Raw genomic sequence first — 6,374 nt, 5'->3', positions numbered from 1 at the left:
TGGTCGATTTAGAGGGGCATGCGAGATTCCCGAATGCTATGCGAGGGCTCTAACGGAAATGTCTATTGGTTTCGGTATGGATGCAATTGCGAGTGGTTCGGCAAAGGTAGTCGTTCCGATGCGTCCATGTCGTGGCCAAATCGATAATTCGATTTGAGCCCTCGTATAGCATTTGGGTCTCTCGATGTGATTCCGCATTCCAGTCCCTTTGGGCACTGCTTGAGCCGCATCCCAGGGGGTTCCCTTCCCAATAATCTGCCTCGCAACCCGATTGCTATGCGGTGAGGCTCCTCGGCCGCCTCGGAACTATCTGTGTATCAGACGCATCGCGGGATAAGGGGTTGGCAACGGTAGTCGCCCCAAGCGCGTCCGATGCTTGGACCATTCCGAGGCGGCCCTGAAGCCTCTTCCGTCTAGCCGTTGGGTCCTTCTCGCCGCATCCCTTGCCTCGCACCCCGATTGCTATGCGGTGAGGCTCCTCGGCCGCCTTGGAACTATCTGTGTATCAGACGCATCGCGGGATAAGGGGTTGTCACTGGTAGTCGCCCCAAGCGCGTCCGATGCTTGGACCATTCCGAGGCGGCCCTGAAGCCTCTTCCGTCTAGCCGTTGGGTCCTTCTCGCCGCATCCCTCGACTCGCACCCCGATTGCTATGCGGTGAGGCTCCTCGGCCGCCTTGGAACTATCTGTGTATCGGACGCGTCGCGGGATAAGGGGTTGTCACTGGTAGTCGCCCCAAGCGCGTCCGATGCTTGGACCATTCCGAGGCGGCCCTGAAGCCTCTTCCGTCTAGCCGTTGGGTCCTTCTCGCCGCATCCCTCGCCTCGCACCCCGATTGCTATGCGGTGAGGCTCCTCGGCCGCCTTGGAACTATCTGTGTATCGGACGCGTCGCGGGATAAGGGGTTGTCACTGGTAGTCGCCCCAAGCGCGTGCGATGCATGGACCATTCCCAGGCGGCCCTGAAGCCTCTTCCGTCTAGCCGTTGGGTCCTTCTCGCCGCATCCCTCGCCTCGCACCCCGATTGCTATGCGGTGAGGCTCCTCGGCCGCCTTGGAACTATCTGTGTATCGGACGCGTCGCGGGATAAGGGGTTGTCACTGGTAGTCGCCCCAAGCGCGTCCGATGCTTGGACCATTCCGAGGCGGCCCTGAAGCCTCTTCCGTCTAGCCGTTGGGTCCTTCTCGCCGCATCCCTCGCCTCGCACCCCGATTGCTATGCGGTGAGGCTCCTCGGCCGCCTTGGAACTATCTGTGTATCGGACGCGTCGCGGGATAAGGGGTTGTCACTGGTAGTCGCCCCAAGCGCGTCCGATGCTTGGACCATTCCGAGGCGGCCCTGAAGCCTCTTCCGTCTAGCCGTTGGGTCCTTCTCGCCGCATCCCTCGCCTCGCACCCCGATTGCTATGCGGTGAGGCTCCTCGGCCGCCTTGGAACTATCTGTGTATCGGACGCGTCGCGGGATAAGGGGTTGTCACTGGTAGTCGCCCCAAGCGCGTCCGATGCTTGGACCATTCCGAGGCGGCCCTGAAGCCTCTTCCGTCTAGCCGTTGGGTCCTTCTCGCCGCATCCCTCGCCTCGCACCCCGATTGCTATGCGGTGAGGCTCCTCGGCCGCCTTGGAACTATCTGTGTATCGGACGCATCGCGGGATAAGGGGTTGTCACTGGTAGTCGCCCCAAGCGCGTCCGATGCTTGGACCATTCCGAGGCGGCCCTGAAGCCTCTTCCGTCTAGCCGTTGGGTCCTTCTCGCCGCATCCCTCGCCTCGCACCCCGATTGCTATGCGGTGAGGCTCCTCGGCCGCCTTGGAACTATCTGTGTATCGGACGCGTCGCGGGATAAGGGGTTGTCACTGGTAGTCGCCCCAAGCGCGTCCGATGCTTGGACCATTCCGAGGCGGCCCTGAAGCCTCTTCCGTCTAGCCGTTGGGTCCTTCTCGCCGCATCCCTCGCCTCGCACCCCGATTGCTATGCGGTGAGGCTCCTCGGCCGCCTTGGAACTATCTGTGTATCGGACGCGTCGCGGGATAAGGGGTTGTCACTGGTAGTCGCCCCAAGCGCGTCCGATGCTTGGACCATTCCGAGGCGGACCTGAAGCCTCTTCCGTCTAGCCGTTGGGTCCTTCTCGCCGCATCCCTCGCCTCGCACCCCGATTGCTATGCGGTGAGGCTCCTCGGCCGCCTTGGAACTATCTGTGTATCGGACGCGTCGCGGGATAAGGGGTTGTCACTGGTAGTCGCCCCAAGCGCGTCCGATGCTTGGACCATTCCGAGGCGGCCCTGAAGCCTCTTCCGTCTAGCCGTTGGGTCCTTCTCGCCGCATCCCTCGCCTCGCACCCCGATTGCTATGCGGTGAGGCTCCTCGGCCGCCTTGGAACTATCTGTGTATCGGACGCGTCGCGGGATAAGGGGTTGTCACTGGTAGTCGCCCCAAGCGCGTCCGATGCTTGGACCATTCCGAGGCGGCCCTGAAGCCTCTTCCGTCTAGCCGTTGGGTCCTTCTCGCCGCATCCCTCGCCTCGCACCCCGATTGCTATGCGGTGAGGCTCCTCGGCCGCCTTGGAACTATCTGTGTATCGGATGCATCGCGGGATAAGGGGTTGTCACTGGTAGTCGCCCCAAGCGCGTCCGATGCTTGGACCATTCCGAGGCGGCCCTGAAGCCTCTTCCGTCTAGCCGTTGGGTCCTTCTCGCCGCATCCCTCGCCTCGCACCCCGATTGCTATGCGGTGAGGCTCCTCGGCCGCCTTGGAACTATCTGTGTATCGGACGCATCGCGGGATAAGGGGTTGTCACTGGTAGTCGCCCCAAGCGCGTCCAATGCTTGGACCATTCCGAGGCGGCCCTGAAGCCTCTTCCGTCTAGCCGTTGGGTCCTTCTCGCCGCATCCCTCGCCTCGCACCCCGATTGCTATGCGGTGAGGCTCCTCGGCCGCCTTGGAACTATCTGTGTATCGGACGCGTCGCGGGATAAGGGGTTGTCACTGGTAGTCGCCCCAAGCGCGTCCGATGCTTGGACCATTCCGAGGCGGACCTGAAGCCTCTTCCGTCTAGCCGTTGGGTCCTTCTCGCCGCATCCCTCGCCTCGCACCCCGATTGCTATGCGGTGAGGCTCCTCGGCCGCCTTGGAACTATCTGTGTATCGGACGCGTCGCGGGATAAGGGGTTGTCACTGGTAGTCGCCCCAAGCGCGTCCGATGCTTGGACCATTCCGAGGCGGCCCTGAAGCCTCTTCCGTCTAGCCGTTGGGTCCTTCTCGCCGCATCCCTCGCCTCGCACCCCGATTGCTATGCGGTGAGGCTCCTCGGCCGCCTTGGAACTATCTGTGTATCGGACGCGTCGCGGGATAAGGGGTTGTCACTGGTAGTCGCCCCAAGCGCGTCCGATGCTTGGACCATTCCGAGGCGGACCTGAAGCCTCTTCCCTCTAGCCGTTGGGGCTTTCTCGCCGCATCCCTCGCCTCGCACCCCGATTGCTATTCGGTGAGGCTCCTCGGCCGCCTTGGAACTATCTGTGTATCGGACGCATCGCGGGATAAGGGGTTGGCAGTGGTAGTCGCCCCAAGCGCGTCCGATGCTTGGACCATTCCGAGGCGGCCCTGCAGCCTCTTCCGTCTAGCCGTTGGGGCCATCTCGCTGCATCCCCCACCTCGCACCACGATTGCTATGCGGTGAGGCTCCTTGGCCGCCTCGGAACTATCTGTGTATCGGACGCATCGCGGGATAAGGGGTTGTCACTGGTAGTCGCCCCAAGCGCGTCCGATGCTTGGACTATTCCGAGGCGGCCCTGCAGCCTCTTCCGTCTAGCCGTTGGGGCCATCTCGCCGCATCCCCCAGCTCCTCGGCCGCCTCGGAACTATCTGTGTATCGGACGCATCGCGGGATAAGGGGTTGGCAGTGGTAGTCGCCCCAAGCGCGTTCGATGCTTGGACTATTCCGAGGCGGCCCCGCAGCCTCTTCCGTCTACCCTTTGGGGCCATCTCGCCGCATCCCTCGCCTCGCACCCCGATTGCTATGCGGTGAGGCTCCTCGGCCGCCTGGGAACTATCTTCGTATCGGATGCATCGCGGGATAAGGGGTTGTCACTGGTAGTCGCCCCAAGCGCGTCCGATGCTTGGACTATTCCGAGGCGGCCCTGTGGCCTCTTCCGTCTAGCCGTTGGGGCCATCTCGCCGCATCCCTCACCTCGCACCCCCATTGCTATGCGGTGAGGCTCCTCGGCCGCCTTGCAACTGTCTTCGTATCGGAAGCATCGCGGGATAAGGGGTTGTCACTGGTAGTCGCCCCAAGCGCGTCCGATGCTTGGACTATTCCGAGGCGGCCCTGCAGCCTCTTCCGTCTAGCCGTTGGGGCCATCTCGCCGCATCCCCCACCTCGCACCCGGATTGCTATGCGGTGAGGCTCCTCGGCCGCCTTGGAACTATCTTCGTATCGGACGCATCGCGGGATAAGGGGTTGTCACTGGTAGTCGCCCCAAGCGCGTCCGATGCTTGGACTATTCCGACGCGGCCCTGTGGCCTCTTCCGTCTAGCCGTTGGGGCCATCTCGCCGCATCCCCCACCTCGCACCCCGATTGCTATGCGGTGAGGCTCCTCGGCCGCCTTGGAACCATCTTCGTATCGGACGCATCGCGGGATGAGGGGTTGTCACTGGTAGTCGCCCCAAGCGCGTCCGATGCTTGGACCATTCCGAGGCGGCCCTGAAGCCTCTTCCGTCTAGCCGTTGGGGCCTTCCCGCCCCATCCCTCGCCTCGCACCCCCGATTGCTATGCGGTGAGGCTCCTCGGCCGCCTTGGAACCATCTGTGTATCGGACGCATCGCGGGATAAGGGGTTGGCACTGGTAGTCGCCCCAAGCGCGTCCGATGCTTGGAGCATTCCGAGGTGGCCCTGAAGCCTCTTCCGTCTAGCCGTTGGGGCCTTCCCGCCCCATCCCTCGCCTCGCACCCCGATTGATATGCGGTGAGGCTCCTCGGCCGCCTTGGAACTATCTGTGTATCGGACGCATCGCGGGATAAGGGGTTGGCACTGGTAGTCGTCCCAATCGCGTCCGATGCTTGGACCATTCCGAGGCGGCCCTGCAGCCTCTTCCGTTTAGCCGTCGGGGCCTTCCCGCCGCATCCCTCGCCTCGCATCCCGATTCCTATGCGGTGAGTCTTCTCGGCCGCCGCGGAACTATACCTGTTATTGCTACTGCATCCTTCGGCTGGTAACCTCCTCTGCCGCCTTGGAACGTTCTCTTTGTCGGACGCGTCGCGGGATAAGGGGTTGGCACTGGTAGTCGCCCCAAGCGCGCCCGATGCATAGACCGCTCCGAGTTGACCTTGCTTTCAGCCTCTCACATGCATAGACCTCTCTGAGTCGACCCTGCAGCCTCTCACGTTTAGCCTTTGGAATCTCGCCTCACAACATGATTGCTATCCTTGATGCATCCCTTGCCTCGAGCCCTGATTGCTTTCTTGGCTGCATCCCTCCTCTCCTCACAGCCCGGTTGTCATCACTGCTTCATCCGTCGCTTCATGCATTCTGGCTGCTGGGCCCTTCCCACCGCACACCTCGATTGCTATCTCTTCTGCATCACACACCCCGATTGCTATCTCTGCTACATCCCTCGGCTCTCACTTCTGCATCCTTCGCCTCCCACCTCGATTGCTATCAATGCTGCATCCGTAACCTCACACCCCGATTGCTATGCGGGGAGGCTCCTTGGCCGCCTTGGAAATTTCTGTGTGTCGGACGCACCGCGGGATAAGGGGTTGGCACTGGTAGTCGCCCCAAGTGCGCCCGATTCTTAGACCGCTTCGAGGTGACCTCGTAGCCTCTTTCGTCCAGGCTTCCTGCCTTCAACGCCCTTTTTACACCTCGATTGCTATGCGCGGGCTCGTTGGCGTCTATCACCTCTCTGCGAAGAGTGGCACGATGATTGTTGGGGTAAATCATAGCAGTCCGATCTCTGGCCTTGGGCCATTGTGAGGGCTGATCGATTTCCTGTGCGCATCTCGTGTTCGCCCAGTAACAGACTCGACGACTTGTAATCGGTCTTGTTCCCGATTGTTCCTGGAGGTAGTCTTCGGAACTCTTGGATTTGACCTGTCACTCGAACTGTCCTCTTCCGAGGATGCTTGTGTGTGTGTGCTTGTGCCATTTCCTTGGCGGTATTAACGAGATATTAAAGAGCGGAGTGAGCGCCTCGCCCAGCTATGTTTGGGGCTCTCACTCCCTTACCCGGTGTGCGACCGCTTTGCACGTAGGTTGCGGAGCATCGCGACTCTTTCGATGTTTGGCGGTTGTCTTCCGGTGATGCGTTGGTCCCGAAGTGCACGTTACTAGCATTTCTGCCATTGTTCTCGATCTTTGGCACGTTCCTTCGTTGCAATTGGAT

The sequence above is a fragment of the Cryptomeria japonica genome, unplaced genomic scaffold, assembly GCF_030272615.1.
Source record: "Cryptomeria japonica unplaced genomic scaffold, Sugi_1.0 HiC_scaffold_144, whole genome shotgun sequence".
Lineage (NCBI taxonomy): Eukaryota > Viridiplantae > Streptophyta > Pinopsida > Cupressales > Cupressaceae > Cryptomeria > Cryptomeria japonica.
This window is presented reverse-complemented; position numbering follows the sequence as displayed.